This window comes from Bufo bufo, chromosome 1, assembly GCF_905171765.1.
Source record: "Bufo bufo chromosome 1, aBufBuf1.1, whole genome shotgun sequence".
Classification (NCBI taxonomy): domain Eukaryota; kingdom Metazoa; phylum Chordata; class Amphibia; order Anura; family Bufonidae; genus Bufo; species Bufo bufo.
The window spans coordinates 215,631,212-215,652,643 of record NC_053389.1 but is presented as its reverse complement, the minus strand read 5'-3'; the positions used below and the strand labels follow the sequence as shown (position 1 = coordinate 215,652,643).

Below are 21,432 nucleotides of genomic sequence, written 5' to 3'. Positions count from 1 at the left end.
CCTGGACATGAGCATGCCTCAAGTCCCGGACTGGAACCACAATTGTTACAGACATGGAGAGTGGATTGTCTAGAGACTGGATTGATATAGGTTAGATTTCGCGGGCACTTTCAGTAGTCTTTTAATTTTTTTTTTTAAATCGCCATATTCTAACCCCCATAGCATTTTTATAGCTGTGTCTACAGCTATATCTTTTTTGTGGGCCGATCTGCAGTTTTCATTGATGCCATTTTAGAGTGTGTATGATTTTTATGCAATTTTTTTTAGGTGAAGCGACAACAAATAATGAATTGGTAATTTAGATTTTTTTTAATTACACCATTCGCCATATGGGATAAATATTATTTCTATTTTTTATGTATTTTTTTTATTATAGTCACCCTAACTGACTATAACATGCAATCATTTGATTGCCTCTTGTATTCTGTAATGATACCTATGCATTACAGAATACAGGATTCAGAATACAGCACATGGCTCCCGGTTTTAGCGCTGGTCAGTTGGCCAAAGCATCTGAGGGGTTAAATGGCTGCTATTGGCATTATCGTCGATTGCAGGCATTGGCTCCGGGCCTCTGCTGACTAAGGCCCCTTTCACACGGGCGAGTATTCCGCGCGGATGCGGTGCGTGAGTTGAACGCATTGCACCCGCACTGAATCCCGACCCATTCATTTCTATGGGGCTGTTCACATGAGCAGTGATTTTCACGCATCACTTGTGCGTTGCGTGAAAATCGCAGCATGCTCTATTTTGTGCGATTTTTCACGTAACGCAGGCCCCATAGAAATGAATGGGGTTGCGTGAAAATCGCAAGCATCCGCAAGCAAGTGCGGATGCGGTGTGATTTTCACGCACGGTTGCTAGGAGACGATCGGGATGGAGACCCGATCATTATTATTTTCCCTTATAACATGGTTATAAGGGAAAATAATAGCATTCTGAATACAGAATGCATAGTAAAATAGCGCTGGAGGGGTTAAAAAAATAAATAAATAATAATTTAACTCACCTTAATCCACTTGATCGCGCAGCCAGCATCTCTTCTGTATTCTTTCTTTGCTGTGTGCAGGAACAGGACCTGTGGTGACGTCACTCCGGTCATCACATGATCCATCACATGATCTTTTACCATGGTGATGCATCATGTGATGACCGGAGTGACGTCACCACAGGTCCTGTTCCTGCACACAGCAAAGAAAGAAGACAGAAGCGATGCCGGCTGCGCGGTCAAGTGGATTAAGGTGAGTTAAAAATATATATATTTTTTTTTAACCCCTCCAGTGCATATGTACTATGCATTCTGTATTCAGAATGCTATTATTTTCCCTTATAGCCATGTTATAAGGGAAAATAATACAATCTACAAAACACCGATCCCAAGCCCGAACTTCTGTGAAGAAGTTCGGGTTTGGGTACCAAACATGCGCTATTTTTCTCACGCGCGTGCAAAACGCATTACAATGTTTTGCACTCGCGCGGAAAAATCGCGCATGTTCCCGCAACGTACCCGCACCTTTTCCCGCAACGCCTGTCTGAAAGAGGCCTAAAACAGCAGAAACCTGTCTCACATGTGCCTGATGGAAGAGCATGAAGAGTGGCATTGGAGTTAGGTATGGAGACTAACACATATACTACCTTAAAGGGGTTTCCTCAGGATAGGTCATCAGTATCTGATCGGTGGGGGTCTGAGTTCCAGGACCCACGCTGATCAGCTGTTTGAGAAGACCTTCTCTCAGCTTTTCTTAGACCCTGTGACATCACGTATCTAGAAACTGAGGCTAGGTTCACATCACCATTTTGTTTTCCGGTCCTCTAATCTGTTTGAAGCCCAATTTAAAAAATAAAATAAAATAAAAAAATGATCCTTTATTTTAAGCCCCCGTTATGCTTAATTATTCTCATTTTGCAGTCCTCTATTAAGTACTTTTTTCTGTCTGAAATAACGTCTCTTAGACGGAAATGGCTAAAACAGATTCCAAATGTGCATAACGGATGCTTTAAATATAGGATCCTTTTTTTTGTTTGTTTTTTGTTCTTCTGATGGATCAGAACAGAAAATGAAACTATGATGTGAACCTACTTTAACCTGTTAGAAGGAGACTATATTTGGTTGCTTATAATGCTGAAAAATCAAGCTTTTAAAGGGACACCGATTAAAATGTTGGATACGCACATTAGTAATCAATATGTGAGTATTCTGTGTAATTATATTTCTTTTTTTTTTTTTACAAAAAGTACTATTTCTGGATTTACTTTTTGAAGTCACTTCATGTATTCTCTTTGCTCAGACTTTTAGCACATCAAACAGCCTTCCTTGACTTTCTCAGTCAAACCATTCACTGTGGCCAAAGAGGGAAGGGGGATACGGGACTCAATTAGTGCCTCGAACATTACAGTAATCAGTGCAGTGCTCTTGAGTGGGCATCTTTATCTAGGCCTGTCAAGAGACCAATACAGCATTCATCTACTATTATGATGAGGATTACATCGCAGATAACATCTTCCTCTCACAGCAGCAGTAAGCTGACATGGATTACCTATCTGCGTAGGTGGTCTATATACAGAAGGACACTATTTTATGTTTCATTTTCAGTGGTATAGTACCATCAAAAACTAAAAACGCAAAGATTCTACAAACCGGATTCCAAAAAATTTGGGACACTATACAAATCGTGAATAAAAACTGAATGCAATGATGTGGAGGTGCCAACTTCTAATATTTTATTCTGAATAGAACATAAATCATGGAACAAAAGTTTAAACTGAGAAAATGTACCATTTTAAGGGAAAAATATGTTGAATCAGAATTTCATGGTGTCAACAAATCCCCAAAAAGTTGGGACAAGGCCATTTTCACCACTGTGTGGCATCTCCCCTTCTTCTTACAACACTCAACAGACGTCTGGGGACCGAGGAGACCAGTTTCTCAAGTTTAGAAATAGGAATGCTCTCCCATTCTTGTCTAATACAGGCCTCTAACTGTTCAATCGTCTTGGGCCTTCTTTGTTGCACCTTCCTCTTTATGATGCGCCAAATGTTCTCTATAGGTGAAAGATCTGGACTGCAGACTGGCCATTTCAGTACCCGGATCCTTCTCTTACGCAGCCATGATGTTGTGATTGATGCAAAATGTGGTCTGGCATTATCTTGTTGAAAAATGCAGGGTCTTCCCTGAAAGAGATGACGTCTGGATGGGAGCATATGTTGTTCTAGAACCTGAATATATTTTTCTGCATTGATGGTGCCTTTCCAGACATGCAAGCTGCCCATGCCACACGCACTCATGCAACCCCATACCATCAGAGATGCAGGCTTCTGAACTGAGCGTTGATAACAACTTGGGTTGTCCTTGTCCTCTTTGGTCCGGATGACATGGCGTCCCAGATTTCCAAAAAGAACTTTGAATCGTGACTCGTCTGACCACAGAACAGTCTTCCATTTTGCCACACTCCATTTTAAATGATCCCTGGCCCAGTGAAAACGCCTGAGCTTGTGGATCTTGCTTAGAAATGGCTTCTTCTTTGCACTGTATAGTTTCAGCTGGCAACGGCGGATGGCACGGTGGATTGTGTTCACTGACAATGGTTTCTGGAAGTATTCCTGAGCCCATTCTGTGATTTCCTTTACAGTAGCATTCCTGTTTGTGGTGCAGTGTCGCTTAAGGGCCCGGAGATCACGGGCATCCAGTATGGTTTTACGGCCTTGACCCTTACGCACAGAGATTGTTCCAGATTCTCTGAATCTTCGGATGATGTTATGCCCAGTTGATGATGATAGATGCAAAGTCTTTGCAATTTTTTCGCTGGGTAACACCTTTCTGATATTGCTCCACTATCTTTCTGCGCAACATTGTGGGAATTGGTGATCCTCTACCCATCTTGGCTTCTGAGAGACACTGCCACTCTGAGAAGCTCTTTTTATACCCAATCATGTTGCCAATTGACCTAATTAGTGTTAATTGGTCTTCCAGCTCTTCGTTATGCTCAAATTTACTTTTTCCAGCCTCTTATTGCTACTTGTACCAACTTTTTGGGGATTTGTTGACACCGTGAAAATTGGAATCAACGTATTTTTCCTTTAAAATTATATATATTTACTCGGATTAAACGTTTGATCTGTCATCTACGTTCTATTACAAATAAAATATTGACATTTGCCATCTCCACATCATTGCATTCAGTTTTTATTCACAATTTGTTTAGCGTCCCAACTTTTTTGGAATCCGGTTTGTACAAAAAAATTGCTTTCCATGAATATTGAGTATAAACAAAAAGTATTACTGTAATAAATTGAACATTTGGCACTGAACACTCTGATTTATAACTGCAATTTCCCCTGGTTTGCAAGTCTGCTTTAATATTTAAAACATGGGAGGAATACTCTGCAGCTTGCCTGCTCTAGCTATTCAGATCAATATGCACATTGACTTTTCTGCTGAATGAAACAGGCTTCAGTCCATGCACCAACAAATTCATTAATGAGCCCTCAGTAATGCAAGCTAATGTCCGGCCCCAATCCTCTCACTACTGCCATGAAGTAAGGACTGCAGCCCAACACTTGAAGTTAGCCTGTAAGTAGACGGAGGGAAGGACCTCGGCTTAAGACAGGCTCATCCTCACAGGGGACAGGGGAGGAGAGGTGATTGGCTGTAGGCCTAGGGCACTGCACTGATTGGATCAAGGGATTGAGTCACCTCGGTGGTGATTTAATTTTATTCTCTGAAATTCCCACATGTGAAGCTGGAGAAGTGAAGCAAAGAGACTGACAGTCATACAAGGGCTGCCTGACAGGACAGAGAGCACTTCTTAAAATAAGCGGGGCTTTTCTTATTTTTTTTTATAAATCCAAGATGCCCAAACAAATGAGGAACTTTCTTAAGCATTTATCAAGCTGCAGAGAACATTAGTGAATTAAAGAAATCATCCGAAACCCGAAGAAAAGCATTCAGTCAGCACAGGAGTCAATCAGGATGAGATCTCCAGTAATTCCAGGTAAGATCCTCTTTTATTTAGCGCAGGCGCTGAGATTGTTTAGAAAGTAGAACATTTGCCTCTGGTTCTGATGATTTAGCTGAGCTCGGAGAGTCACGCAGAGGTAAGGAGAGGCCAGGACGCAGGGATTAGAAGAAACAGAGACAGGCTTAAGGGAAACAGACACAATCACTTGATCCTTATTGAAGAGGTGACAATAAAAACACATCAGGGGCAGGATGTGAGACTTGGAAGATCCCTTATATAACAGCGTGGTCCCTTTAATAAAACTCCTTGGTAATGAACACAATGTATATAAGAAGAGCTATACTGTCCACCCTTGTGTATAGTGTGCCATGTACTCGGTGCTGTACTTCACTGGAATTCATAAAAAACCCTAAGTTGGTGGCCACTTGTTACTCTAATGAATCAATGACTTCACTCGTCACAAAAGAGCAGCCTGCAGGCTACTGGGATGTATCCCAGTACATACTGCCCTACCATACCGAGCGACTGGTAACATTAACCTTATATGTGCCATGAATGTTCTCAATGCTTAGAAATGGAAAGCACATTTTAATATTAGCTCCAAGATTATTTAAAGTGACCACTATATTTACACAAAATTCTCATAAAAGGCTTAGAGAGTATGGGGCCACAATAACTAAGGGGCCAATCTCCAGTTAGGGATGCATATAGACAGTGATACATTTTTTTTCGGTGCTGTGACATCACTGAATCATTTCTGTACATCGCCATGTGTATTATTATATTGTTGTGATATTACTGTGAGCCTTATTGCTGCACTGTGACATCATTGTGCACATTATTCAGTGTGTACATTTTCCTACCATTGTGACATCACTGTGTGCATTATCCTACCATTGTGATATCACTGTGTGCATTATCCTTGTGTATCAGAAAAACCAACATAATCATAAGCTTCTCCTAAGGTGGTCCTGATGGTGTGGGGTCCCATTCCGAGTTTTGCTATGGGGCCCCACCGGTCCTTGTTACGCCCATTCAACATACAAAACATCTTAAGGCTTATTGGCCATATTGCGGACCGCATTCACTTCAATGGGTCTGCAAATCCGGAGATGCGGAATGGTGCGGAACGGAAGCACGGAACGGAACCCTACGGAAGCACTACGGAGTGCTTCCGTGGGGTTTCGTCCCGTACTTCCGTTCCGCAAAAATATAGACCATGTCCTATCTTTATGCGGAATGGGCGTATCTTTGAACCATTAAAGTGAATGTGCCCGCGATCCGCTGCGGCAGCCCCACAGTGGGTGTTCGTGCATTGCGGCCCGCAGCACGGCCACGGGGCGCACACATTCGTGTGCAAGAGGCCTAAAGCATAGGCTGTTTTCTCTAAGGACAAGACATTTGCAGTAACTAGATGCCGATATATTTCATGGTATTTCGGGACCAGGTGAAATTTCTAAATTAAAAATTTTTTAAAAATTTATATTAAGAAAACCATATGCCTTTTGTATTGTTGTTCATCAGCAGTTTCCCAGTAAACGGTTAACAGGCATGAAAAAGAGGCTAAATTCTGTCAATGAATTCATGAAATGTTCCAATTAATCAGTATTTTCCCTCTGTATCCAAAATGAATCCATAGCAGGGAATTAATGTCAGTATTTGGGAACATTTCTAATTAATGTACTATACAAAACAGGCAAGTAGAGATAAAAAGAAAGCAATGTACCAGGGGTACAATATACATATAAACAGCATTACGGTGTAATAGTAGTATTACTATATCTACTCTGTACAACAAACTATTCAAGATTCAGGGCCATTTCTACAGCTCTGGTATAGGACTGCTTTATATAAGTTTGTGTCCAGTTATTAGTTGCAGCGGCATCAAAGTGAATGTTGACAGCGGGGGGCCCCAAGAGAGACAGTCGAGGCTGGGGAGCTAAGGAGTCAGGACCCAGCGGTGGTGACCAGCTAAGTATGCTTCCATTGCAGGTCTGCTCAGGAGTGGGGTTTGCCAGAAACCCCCCCCCCCCCCCCCCAAAAAAAAAAAAAAAAGGTGACAAACCCCTTCAAACTGGCTATACACTGTATGGTCAACAGCTACAGAATCTCTCAGCATCCTCCGATACATGTGCATCCTCAGCTTAGCCAAGCATGCATATGTAGTGACTAGGCAGAAGGGAGTAGGTTGACAGTCAACTCTGCAGAAACTTATCTTCTAAGAACAAAAGGATCAGGCAATTGAAATCCAACTTGATGATTCTTCTTTCCCCCCAACATGATAGGATAGTCGGTGGGTCCTCTAATATATTGATTGACCAGCTGAACCCACTGAAATCAGCAGGCTTGGCCAACTTAGGGTGGGTTCACATCACGTTTTATGCCTACATTTGACGTACACGTTAGAAAAAAAAAAAAGAATACAAAAACACAGCACACCATGTTCTTGTATCCTGCACAGTCCGGTAAAAAAAAACATATACTTTTCTTTTATAATGGAACTCTATGGTGAACAGATGCCACTGTATGGCATCAGTCTGAGGTATCCGTTTAACGTATACCTTTTTTGTATACATTAAACGGACAGGAAAAACGTGATGTGAACCCAGCCTTAGATCTAAATGTGTATGGGCCGTTTAAAGGCAATCTGTTATTCCGATTTTGGGCTATTATCACAGTAATACATGAGTAGTACTGACGATAAGGTGTCCAGATCACTATTTTTTATTTTCCTACTGCTCCTCTGGAGGCCTGGAAACGTCCATTCAGAGATATAGAACCACCTCCTGGACGTTTATAGTCAACGTGCGGACGGGAGGTGGTTAAGTACGATTTTTTTTTCTTATTTTTGTGATTGCGTCAATCTATCTTGTTACTGATTGTCCTCTTTTCTCTTCAACAATTGTTTACACGTCTATCCTGCCAGGTCTCCCCATAATAACAAAACAGCTTCTGGAAAGTGAACGGTAAAATCTGATGGATTCCTTGGGCAGATGCTCTGCTCTTCCTTTGACTATGTATGATTAAGGCATGGGGCAGATTTATTAAAAGCGTTGTGGGGATTCACTCTGGTAGACAGGGTGCGCGGACGCAGTACAGAGGCAAATTACCAGTTCTTAAATCAAACTTCCATGTTTATTCACACATAAAGCAAAAAAAAAAACGTCACTTTGCAGTCTTGGTGTTAGTTCACACACAATGGAAAGTCCACATAGGAAAAATCACCTTGTTGGCAGTTCTATCTCCAACAGCCCATAGCAGGCTTTTAGGGGGCCCGTTTCCCCTAAACACGGGTCTCAGCCCTCCAGCACGGCACAATTCTCAGATCTCAGCACACTTTGCTGCTGAGCCCAGCTGTCAAAACCCAGACCGACACTTAAAATCCAGTCCGGTGTTTGACCCCACCTAGCTGCAAATCAGCCCAGCAGCACATGCTGCGAGGAAAATACCTGTTTCCCCAGACCATACCTTTCACTGTGTCACAGTGTCTAAAACGGTATGTTGCCCATGGCAACCAATCAGAGCTTAGCTTTCATATACTCTAGTAAAATGAAAGCTGTGCTGTGAGTGGTCGCTTTGAGCAACAAAGAGTTTTTCTTTATTTAAATACATAAGAAAGGACATGGCTCCTATTTGGTTTGCTTCAAATAAAACACTGACCTCTTGGTATAGAATCCATATAGTATACTAATTAATTCAATATTGGTAACCATGGGTCATATTACCTTATACACTCATTGGGGGAGACTTATTAAAACTGGTGTAAAGGAAAACTGGCTTAGTGGCCCATAGCAACCAATCAGATTCCACCTTTTGTTTTCCAAAGGAGCTCTGAATAATGAAAGGTGGAATCTGATTGGTTGCTATGGGCAACTAAGCCAGTTTTACTTTACACCAGTTTTGATGAATCTCCCCCACTAACTTTTTTTCTTTGACAGGACCTTCCAATTTCTACTGAAGTAAATTCTGAAATGATCCCACACACACTGTGTGAAGGTCCATCAAATAAATTTAAGAAAGTTCTTGTCAGTGGAGGAGAGAGTGGTTATGATAGCCTGGCCCCATCATGCTGTGATTATGGTGGTTCTCTCAGCCTCCTCCCTCTGTCTAAATGCCCAGTGGATGAAGCTGTACTTATGGATAGTGTTGAGCGAAGCAAGCTTCGGATCATAGATCCGAAGTCGCTTCAGTCAAAACTTTGCTTGAATGCTGTACGGAGATCTGCCTTCGTACAGCATTCAAATATATTGGCTCCAGCGAGGTGAAATTCATTATCTCAAAAGTCTCGCGAGACTTGGGTGAATAACTTCGGACTTCAATTTTTCAACTTGAAAACCATTTAAAACTTGAATTCGAAGCCGACTACGGTGCTGAGGTACCAGCCGGTACCGAAGCCGACTTCAGATTCAAGTTTTATTATGGTTTTCAAGTAATAAGGTAATAGGGTACATTCTATTGTGGGAGGCACTTAGGGGCATCATACTGCATGGGGGGCACTAAGAGCGCATCACTACTGTCTGAGGGGCCCTAAGAGGATATTCTTACGGTGTTGGCACGCTAAGGGGACTGGGTGGGATTGGGCCTGTATAGATAGGCATTGGATGGGGTTAGAAGAATGGCTTAGTGTAAAAAAAAAGTGTCGGAGGTATGTAAATGATACCATAAATAGGCAGATGGCTCATGCTACTAGTGACCAGAACATCCGTATTTTCACTAGAGGAATCTATAAATATGTTAGAAAACATTCTTGTGCAATAATGAGTGCAACGTAATCCATCAGAAAAGCTCAATATCACCCCCTAGAATTCCAATTGACCACACAATGCCTAATATCAGGGTGGCTATGAATGTCCAAATGCTATAAGTTGTGTATAAAACTGGAAATAAAACAATATGTATACAATAGTAAGGGATACAAGAGGTAAGACAACTGACAACCTATGTCTATGATATTCTAGGGTAGAAACAGTAGCTGATCAATGCCATAAAACCTCCCAGCGTGCATTCATAAATAATTACTGCACATTTGTCTGAAGAAAAAAACTAAAAGGTAAATCTGGAGGGTCACATATGCAGCAAAGATAAATAGCATTAATAAATTGATAAGTAATATCCGTGCACATGTCCCCTTGTGTCATTCTGCTATCGGTCATAGACTGTAATGGGAGCTGGAGAAATGCAGGAAAGATTCTCCTAAGGGATAAGGAAAATGTATCAGCGGAAACAAACCATCAATAATGTAGTCGCGCTGGGAAATGCAGTGTGACCCCTATCAGAATGGATATTCCTTGTTACAAAGAGTACTTTATCATCACTTTCTGGTGTGGTGATGTTAAGGTATCAGGCGGCTACTGGGCACACGTTCAATGGAAAAAAATTTCCAATAATAAGCTCCGGTCCTACTGATTGAGCCAATTAATGGCTAGATGACATAAGAAAGTACAAAGATAAGACTGTGCACAGATAATGTATCAAATACATAAATAATCAATTGAAACAGTCAAAGTATTGCTCATTGTAATAAAAAGTCTTAAAGTGGTTTCTATAAAGATACCACCAGCCATATCCCGAATATATAAGTTTCTTTGATGGCTAGGTTACAACCTATATGGCTGCTATGACATCTCTCTAAGGCAGGGGACACCAACCTTCGGCACCCCAGCTGTTGTGAGACTACAATTCCCAGCATGCTCCATTCATTTCTATGGGAGTTCTGAGAAGAGCAAAGCAATTATGCATGTTGGGAGTTGTAGTTTCACAACAGCTAGAGTGCCGGAGGTTGCCTATCCCTGCTCTAAGGGCTCTTTCATACGGATGATGTCAAGATCTGTTCAGGTTCAAACTGATGGTGTTGCAGGCAAGTTCAATCCGTTTTGTCTGTGATTGCGTTTAGGGTATGCGTTTTTTTCTATCCAGATTGCACGTTTTTTTTCTCGCGTGTGAAGAAAAACTAAAGAAAAACAATCTACTGTACATCTCTTATCAAACATCAGTGATGAACCCATTACGTCTGGATGCCTTCCGTTTTTCACGCAAGCTACATTCACTTCTATGGGGCCATGGCTGTGCAAAAAGAATACAATATAGAACAAGCTGCGATTTTTCCTGAACGCAGAGATGATGCGTAAAAAATGACACTTATGTACATTGACCCATTGAAATGAATCAAGATTCAGTCCAGATGCTATGAGTTCAATACATGCACCCGGACAAAAAACTTGCTTGTATGAAAGAGGCCTTTGGATTTGTCACACAGCGCTCCTAATGACAAATCTTCTTGATCCTACACAAGCTTGGTGATGAATACTGTAGGAACTCTGATGGCCACCATATTTGTGAGCCAAGTTAATTTAACAGAACAACGTTAAAGGGGTTGTCTGAGTTTTTTTTTTTAAAGGTGATGAAGGAGTAGTATTTGGGCACCTCAAAGCGGCAGTGCTGGAACAGAAAGGATTTTTATTTATTAGCTTATTATTTTAATAACTTTACCGTCTTTAAAAAATGATGCAAACAAACCCTTTAAGGGTCTATGTTTAACAGGTATTTTTAGGAGAAGGGCATTTCTGATATTCTGCTGTGCGTGGATAAACAAAGTAGGAGCCTTGAGGAAGTCACATTGGTGATCCGTGGGAGTCTGATCACACACTGATGGTCTGTCCTAAAGATAGCCCATCCAAATTTTCTCCCCAAAAAACATCTATTAATGTATGACGTTGCAAAATTTTTAGTACAAAATGATTCAGTGTACCTGAAAAACAGCCTTGTAGTTACAAAACACCATGCACACAGTAGTGTTTTTGGTGTGGTTTTACTACTTCTGAGGCCTATGGGAATATAACATTAGGTCAGTTTCAGATGCCCGTAATAGGCTGGATTTTAACCTTTATATTATGGCTGAAAGACCTGAACCTTTCATGGTTCTACTGAACCAAACCCTATAGTTATCTTAAGTTAGCTTAGTTAAACCACGGGGAATCAAAAGTTGGGCCATACCATGGTTTTCATGCAGTTCCTACAAAAAAATCTCCATGAAGGATTTGCACATGACAAAATTTGAGCAATAATACTGTTGTTTGAATGAGACATTTTAAAAATTAGACAGCAGACCCTACACTATAATGAATCCTTGCCAGGCTCCACAACATAAGTGACCTAGGATTATTTTTCTGCCTTTTTTTCCGTGAATTGGATTATTGGTGAAGTGAATTGGATCATTACTAAAACCAGGGCCATGTGATGATAAAAGGTCACTGCAGAGACAATACATTGATGTTCCTCAACTCCTGCGGGGCCTCCAACCATTAATAATGCAGAAGCAAAACATTATAACATATAGACATGAAAGTCATTATGTGTTAAATTGATTAATGATTATGTTATCTTTAGCTCTAAATGAGAGCTTCGAGATTTCACACAATAATGATCAAGTAATAATAATTAGTGTTGGGCGCGAATATTTAGAATATAGTACTATATATTCGTATTCGCAAATATTCTAGATTTTTTTTTCATCTGAAACCATGACCCCTCCCTGCTTCTTGCTTGTGGGCCAATGAGAAGGCTGCAATGTCTTTGTCAGAGCTTAGCACCATCCCTAGCAACCAATAGGAAAGTTTTCTACCCCTTACTATATAAGAACCTCCCCAGCAGCCATTTTCTGCATTTTTTTTGCATTTATGAGAGAGACAGCAGTGTCATTGCTGTGCTCTGTGCTTTCCTGTGTCATTACATTAGATCAGTGGTTCTCAACCTTTCTAAAGCCGTGACCCCTTAATACAGTTCCTCATGTTGTGGTGACCCCCCAACCATTAAATTTTTTTCCTTGCTACGTCATAACTAATTTTGCTACTGTTATGATGACCCACCAAAAACACGCACAGACACCAATACACCAAATGTTAATTCAAATACACAAGTATTCATTCATAGCCACAGAACTTTAGCATAAATACAAAATATTTGTAAACCAAATAAATAACTTTAAAATAAATAATAAACAACAAATACCCCCTAAAAAATAAATCAGTGGTGCGCAAGTACCCCTCAAATAAATAACTCAGTGGTGCTCACAGTACCCCCCCCAAAAAAATAAAAAAATAAATCAGTGGTGCTTCAAGTCCCCCCCAAATAAATAAATCAGAAGTGCTCAGGGTCCCCCAAATAAATAAATCAGTGGTGCTTCAAGTCCCCCCCAAATAAATAAATCAGAAGTGCTCAGGGTCCCCCAAATAAATAAATCAGTGGTGCTTCAAGTCCCCCCCAAATAAATAAATCAGAAGTGCTCAGGGTCCCCCAAATAAATAAATCAGCGGGGCTTCAGGTCTCCCCCAAATAAATAAATCAGCGGTGCTCAGGGTACCCCCAAATAAATAAATCAGTGGTGCATCAGGTTTCCCCCAAATAAATAAATCAATGGTGCTCAGGGTACCCCCAAATAAATAAATCAATGGTGCTCAGGGTCCCCCAAATAAATAAATCAGAAGTGCTCAGGGTCCCCCAAATAAATAAATCAGCGGTGCTTCAGGTCCCCCCCAAATAAATAAATCAATGGTGCTCAGGGTCCCCCAAATAAATAAATCAGAAGTGCTCAGGGTCCCCCAAATAAATAAATCAGCGGTGCTTCATGTCCCCCCAAATAAATAAATCAATGGTGCTCAGGGTCCCCCAAATAAATAAATAAATCAGAAGTGCTCAGGGTCCCCTAAATAAATAAATCAGCGGTGCTTCATGTCCCCCCAAATAAATAAATCAATGGTGCTGAGGGTCCCCCAAATAAATAAATCAGAAGTGCTCAGGGTCCCCCAAATAAATAGATCAGCGGTGCTTCAGGTCCCCCCCAAATAAATAAATCAATGGTGCTGAGGGTCCCCCAAATAAATAAATCAGAAGTGCTCAGGGTCCCCCAAATAAATAAATCAGCGGTGCTTCATGTCCCCCCAAATAAATTAAGCCTTGCTCAGCCAAATAATTAAAATAAAATTAGCCAGGCTCAGCCAGGCTCAATTAAATCATTGGTGGCAGTGGTGCTCAGCGGCGGTGTCATTAACGAAAAAACTCGGACCTCAGCAGACAGGCGGCCCGACTTACCCGTCCAGAAGTCAGGCTCCTTCAAGCACAGGCAGTGATAGGACATCACTTCCTGTGCGCGAGGATAAGGGGCCGCTGCCATTGTGCGGGCGACCCACAATAGGAAGCCTCAGGCGACCCCCCAAAAAGGGCCGATCGACCCCCAAAGGGGTCGCGACCCCTAGGTTGAGAACCACTGCATTAGATAGTTAGTTAGCTTATATATATAATACAGATAGTTAGGGTACTTTCACACTTGCGTTTTTCTTTTCCGGCATAGAGTTCCGTCACAGGGGCTCTATACCGGAAAAGAACTGATCAGTTTTATCCCCATGCATTCTGAATGGAGAGTAATCCGTTCAGGATGCATCAGGATGTCTTCAGTTCAGTCGTTTTGACTGATCAGGCAAAAGAGAAAACCGCAGCATGCTACGGTTTTATCTCCAGCGAAAAAAACTGAAGACTTGCCTGAATGCCGGATCCGGCATTTTTTCCCATAGGAATGTATTAGTGCCGGATCCGGCATTCCGGTCTGTGCATGCGCAGATCGAAAAAAAGGTGAAAAAAATAAATGCCGGATCCGTTTTGGAAAGACGGATCCGGCATTTCAATGCATTTTTTCGACTGATCAGGCATTTTTAAGACAGATCAGGATCCTGATCAGTCTTACTAATGCCATCAGTTTGCATACATTTTGCCTGATACGGCAGGCAGTTCCGGCGACGGAACTGCTTGCCGGATCTCTCTGCCGAAGTGTGAAAGTAGCCTCAGGGCTCTTTCACACCTGCGTTCTTTTCTTCCGGCATAGAGTTCCGTCGTCGGGGCTCTATGCCGGAAGAATCCTGATCAGTTTTATCCTAATGCATTCTGAATGGAGTGAAATCCGTTCAGGATGCATCAGGATGTCTTCAGTTCCGGAACGGAACGTTTTTTGGCCGGAGAAAATACCGCAGCATGCTGCGCTTTTTGCTCCGGCCAAAAATCCTGAATACTTGCCGCAAGGCCGGATCCGGAATTAATGCCCATTGAAAGGCATTGATCCGGATCCGGCCTTAAGCTAAACGTCGTTTCGGCGCATTGCCGGACCCGACGTTTAGCTTTTTCTGAATGGTTACCATGGCTGCCGGGACGCTAAAGTCCTGGCAGCCATGGTAAAGTGTAGCGGGGAGCGGGGGAGCAGCATACTTACCGTCCGTGCGGCTCCCGGGGCGCTCCAGAGTGACGTCAGGGCGCCCCAAGCGCATGGATCATGTGATCGCATGGATCACGTCATCCATGCGCATGGGGCGCTCTGACGTCATTCTGGAGCGCCCCAGGAGCCGCACGGACTGTAAGTATACCGCTTCCCCGCTCCTACTATGGCAACCAGGACTTTAATAGCGTCCTGGCTGCCATAGTAACACTGAACGCATTTTGAAGACGGCTCCGTCTTCAAATGCTTTCAGTACACTTGCGTTTTTCCGGATCCGGCGTGTAATTCCGGCAAGTGGAGTACACGCCGGATCCGGACAACGCAAGTGCGAACGAGGCTTCAGGGCGAGATAGTCAGTGTAGGTTAGATTGATCTATAGTGTAGCTGATAGGTATCAGTGCAGGGTGTTAGGCAGTGTAATAGGTTCTGCTGTCCATACATACATGCTACAGACATAGTGCTGTGATGTCACAAGTTAACAACAATACTTAGTGCACCAATCAGTAATATGTAGTCAGACCTGCTAAAATGTGACATTGCACATATTGCGCAAAAATATGCACATCATTAATTGGCGATTTGTGCAATTGCGTATATATTGGAGCAGTTTATCTGCATATAAAGCAATTCTAATGTTCTGCCGTGCCAACCATTTTCTCCAGTCTCATAAAACTTCTAACACCTTGAAAAATGTAGCAAAAGTGACCCTCGCCTGTATTGCGTGCGCATTACGCGAATATTACATTGCCAATTTTTGCAATCAAGAAAATAATTTATTGCGAATATTCGCCCAAATATTCGTGAAATATTGCGAATTTGAATATTGCTCCTGTCGCTCATCACTACTAATAATAAAAAAAAATTAATTGAAGAGGTCAGGATAAGCCATCAAATGATGTGGGCCCGATTTCTCGCACCTCAACAGATCAGATGTTGGAAGGGGCCTTTTCCTGAACCTATGATGTTATGTGCATTGGTCACATAACCTTTAGGCTGCTTAATCCTATTCAAGTGAATGGAACTGAGCTGCAGTACCAAGCATGGCCAGTATACAATGTATAGCACAGTTCCTGGTATACTGTAAAGAGGCCACAGCCTGTTCAAACAGCTGATCAGCTGATCCCGAGAATAGGTAATCAATAATCAAGTTTTGAACAACCCTTTATTTTAATTCACAAAGTGGTTGATAAATGTAACCCCCCCCCCCCCCCCTTCCTTCCAATGTGTCATCAGGTTTCAGGGCTAGGACCTCTCCAACTAGAAGCTCTCTAACAGTTGCCAAGTCCGCCTCTTTGAAAGGTAGGCTATTGCACCTCTCTCTTTGTGGTGGGAGCTGGCAGCTCCCAAAAAGCTCAGTTCAAGAGGTATTAAATATTTCTCTACAAGTGGTACCATTGTACTTTATTGAACTGTGATACTGTTCTACTTTATTGGAAAAAGTGAAATTAGTGGTGAAATTTGGGCTCCTGCTACAGATTCTCTAGAGAAATCAACCTTTACAAAGCACTGGTGCGGCCTCATCTGGAATACGCAGTCCAGTTCTGGGCACCAGTACATAGAAAGGATGCACTGCAGCTGGAAAAAGTACAGAGGAGAGCGACTAAAATGATAAGGGGCATGGAGGGTCTTAGTTATGAAGAAAGATTAAAAGAATTGAATTTATTTAGTCTTGAGAAGAGACGTCTAAGGGGGAACATGATTAACCTGTGCAAGTATATAAATGGGCCATACAAAAAATACGGCGAAAAGCTGTTCCATGTAAAATGCGCTGAAAAGACAAGGGGGCACAGCCTCTGATTGGAGAGGAAAAAGTTCAGTTTCCAGAAGCGTCAAAGCTTCTTTACTGTAAGAACTGTGAATCTGTGGAATAGACTTCCTCAGGACGTGGTCACAGCAGGAACAGTGGACAGTTTCGAAAAGGGTTTAGACAAATTCTTTAAAGTAAAAAACATAAATGCTTATGAAAACGTGTAGAAATCTGAGTCTTGCTTCCTTCTGGGATTCGCATCCCCACCTATCCCTTGGTTGAACTTGATGGATGTTTGTCTTTTTTCAACCGTATTAACTATGTAACTATGTAACCATGTAACCTTATCCAAAGCTTCAAGTAAAGACACTGCTGTGAGGTGAGGGACTACATCTAAAACACCCATCACACAGAACATTACTCAGCCAGTACCCCCAAAGTGCTAAATTGCAGCCATCTAACCTGCATCCATATAATCCTTACTGGTGCCAGAAGATTGTTTCTTAAAGGGAGTCTGTCACCTCTTTTTCGCCAATATAACTAAGAGCAGTGCTCCTCAGAAGATAGCAGACACATTCCATGCACTCTGTGTCTGTATTCCATGTCCAGGAAAAGCAATTTTATTCTGCTGAAAAACAGTTCCTAAGTGCCCAGGTCTGCTGCTCCAAGTGCCCAAAGCAAACCAGACTGAAGAGGGGAGGGCTGCTTTAGTTGCTCATATCTTGGGATTGGTTGCCACTAGAAATATAAACCTTGTTTAAAAGCTGGCATTTCAACCTTTCAAACGATACCAGAATCATAGCATTATATCCACTATATCAGAAGATCTCACCGTTAGAAATGGAGTCAGGAGTGAAAGCTGGTTTTACTTTCACTGTCAGCTGGGCACTTGTTGAGCTGTTTTCCAGCAGAATAAGGGCTCTTTCACACTTGCGTTCTTTTCTTCCGGCATAGAGTTCCGTCGTCGGGGCTCTATGCCGGAAGAATCCTGATCAGGATTATCCCCATGCATTCTGAATGGAGAGAAATCCGTTCAGGATGCATCAGGATGCCTTCAGTTCCGGAACGGAACGTTTTTTGGCCGGAGAAAATACCGCAGCATGCTGCGCTTTTTGCTCCGGCCAAAAATCCGGAACACTTGCCGCAAGGCCGGATCCGGAATTAATGCCCATTGAAAGGCATTAATCCGGATCTGGCCTTAAGCTAAACGTCGTTTCGGCGCATCGCCGGATCCGACGTTTAGCTTTCTCTGAATGGTTACCATGGCTTCCAGGACGCTAAAGTCCTGTCAGCCATGGTAAAGTGTAGTGGGGAGCGGGGGAGCAGTATACTTACCGTCCGTGCGGCTCCCCAGGCGCTCCAGAGTGACGTCAGGGCGCCCCACGCTCATGGATGACGTGATCACATGGACACGTCATCCATGCGCATGGGGCGCCCTGATGTCATTCTGGAGCGCCCGGGGAGCCGCACGGACTGTAAGTATACTGCTCCCCCGCTCCCCACTACTACTATGGCAGCCAGGACTTTAATAGCGTCCTGGCTGCCATAGTAACACTGAACGCATTTTGAAGACGTCTTCAAATACTTTCAGTTCACTTGCGTTTTTCCGGATCCGGCGTGTAATTCCGGCAAATGGAGTACACGCCGGATCCGGACAACGCAAGTGTGAAAGAGCCCTAAAAGTGCTTTTCCTGGACATGGAATACAGACACAAAGTGCACACAGGTACAGTATATCTGGAATATGTCTGCTTTCTTCTGTGGGGCAGTTCTCTTAGTTATATTGGTGAAAATTAGGTGACAAACTCTCTTTAAAATCTGCTGCTATTTGATGTATTTCAAGTTCCGTTCTACGTTGCACTTAGTAAAAAAGACTTTTATATGTTTAATTCTGGCTTCATTCGTCAGTACTACATCTCCACTGCACCAATCCCCAGAAAGCAATGGCCTGAGGGAGTACACTGTGACAACACTTCATCAGGGCCACTACCACTCCCATCTTTTGCACTGGCTCCTTTGGGGCTCTCTGCACGTACTGTACTGCAATAACAGCATTTAAATACCAGTGAACTGTTAATGCCTTGCATAGTGTCAAGATTACCGTGCATTATTGCTGAACGAGTTGTGCAGCATTTATATACCAGTTAATGGAGTCCTGGGGATTTCCCCTTATATTGAGAGTCTCTCCAGCATTTTGGGAGAGTTGCAAGCATGACTATATCTATTTTCCAGGATATTTGTGCTCTTGATGATGTTCTAGATAAGAAAGAAATGTAGCAGTAAAAAGCAAAGGGACATATGAACATCTAAAAATCCAAACAACTGGCCAATTACATTCTAAAAATAACTTTGCCACTGTTTAGGATTAGGGTCTGACTGGGATTGAAATTTAGCCCAGGCCCACTTATTGTTTGATGAATGTGAAATATGTTTCTTCTCCCCCCCAGTCCAACCCCCCTTCCCCAGTGCTAATGGCATATTTGGATGGACACTATATTTAGCACTACAAAACGCATAGGAGAATATAGTACTATATACCTATAATATCCAGTGACGTCTCCTCTGATGTCGATTTTATCTTTCCTCATGTTCTCCATTGGGAGCAGACCACCATGATGACTTCTTTCAGCCACGTATCATCTCTGCTGAGTTTACCACTCAAACATCTTAGATTCCTCACTTTTCCACCATCCCCCCTCCTGGTGCCCCTGCCTGCTGCTACCCCCAATAGAGGTTGCAGTGCTCCTCAATGCCAAATACTATACTGAAGAAAAAACATTACCATACAGATAGTCCCCTACATACTAATAGTGCTCCCAAAAGTCCTACCAATAGTAATTCTCCTCCACAGTGCCCTCAATACTAATAAGTCCCATACAGTGATAATGCTTCCTGAGACTGCCCCCATTGGTAGTAGTGCCCCCCATATTGACCTCAATAATAATTCCCCCACAGTACCATTAGTATTAATGGTGCCCCATAGTTCCCTTAGTAATGATAAAGCTCCAAAACTGCCCCCAGTAGTAATAAAGACCTTAAAGTGCCCCCAGTAGTAATAAGGCACCTTAAAGTTACCCCAGTTGTAATAATGCCCCATAGTACTCCCATTATTAATAAGGTCCCAAAGTGTTCCCAGTAGTAATAAGGTGCCAAAAAATGCCCCCAGTAGTATTAAGGCCCCTCCATAGGGCCCTCTGTAGGGCTCTTAGTAGTAATGAAGTGCCCCCCTGTAATGCCTGCAGTAGTTATAATGTCCCCTTGCAGTGTCCCCAGTCGTTATAATGTCCCCTATAGTGCCCCCAGTAGATATAATGCCCCCTATATTACTCCAGTACTTATAAAGTCCCCCTGTAGTAGCTATAATGTCCACATTAGTTATATTGTCCCTTGCATTGCCCCAAAAGTGACAGAAAAAAAAAATACTCACCTGAGTGCTGCTCCATGTTTTAGTCTGCCTGTTGCCCGCTTCCTGGCACAGGAGGTCACAATGATGTCATAACTTTGCAACTGCGTGTGCTGCCTCATAGACTTCAAGTCTAGTGGCCTATGAAAGTGAACAGCGGGGCTGAGAACCATTGGTTCCCATACTCCACTGCACTATTCAACTTTATCTTCATTCTGAGGATTGCGATACAGTTGTGTGATGGCCACTACTTCTGGTGGCCTCAGGCAAAACATTTTGGCCCAAGCCCCGAATGTTTTGGCCTAGCGATGACCCAGCAGGTGGTCCACTCCAGCTGGCATTAGCCAGAATTGCCAGATAGCCAGATCAGCTCTGGTCGGGATACACGGTAGACCAATGAGGACTCCAGACTGTTGCGTGCCATTCTCAACAAATTTGCTATACTATTTAGTCACCCTGGGTGTTTCATAACTTTAGTTTTCCTCAAATTCCTCAACAAACCTTTGGTCAGCAATTGTTACTGTCCAAATCCTCCTGCTTTCGTATACATCTTGCCATTGTTGTAACCAGGCATCCGTAATGCTTTCGCGTAATTATTAGAAGTGTTGACTTTGCATGTGCATTGTGATCTTTCCAATAATAGATTTGGAACATAACAGTTGTGGAAAGCTATGTAGTCGCGTGCAAGACAAAGTAAACTTTGGGACTAAAGGATTTTGAGCCTTTAACAATTACATGTTGTATTTGCCCATGCATTGTCTGCACGCCACTGTCTGGGTGATTGAGGATTGTAAGATTGATTTCTACATACCCAAACTGCATTACCAGCAAAAACATTTGTGATATTCCACAGCGAAAACTTAGATGACCTCTTTGTGGACCATGTTCAATACCTCTGGAATGTCAAATCAACTCTGCCATAGTCGTGTCCTCTACTGCGATGCTCTATTAATTGCAAATCAATATATTGCCATTTCTCTGTAAGTGCATGAAACATACCGTACCATGCAGTGGTAACATTTTATATATAGGTTCAGGCTTAGTGCCGCCTTGTTGAATGGGGATGC

At 42.5% G+C, this 21,432-nt stretch overlaps 1 protein-coding gene across 1 annotated transcript in view; it reads left to right on the top strand.

Annotated features, from left to right (window-relative positions):
- The first annotated feature begins 4,765 nt into the window (after positions 1-4,765).
- Positions 4,766-21,432, top strand: part of KCNJ14 (potassium inwardly rectifying channel subfamily J member 14) — a 38,336-nt gene continuing 21,669 nt past the window's right edge. Inside the window, exon 1 of the mRNA XM_040434980.1 lies at positions 4,766-4,991. The gene's annotated coding sequence lies outside the window, so the exon portion shown is untranslated. The remainder of the gene's footprint in view (positions 4,992-21,432) is intronic.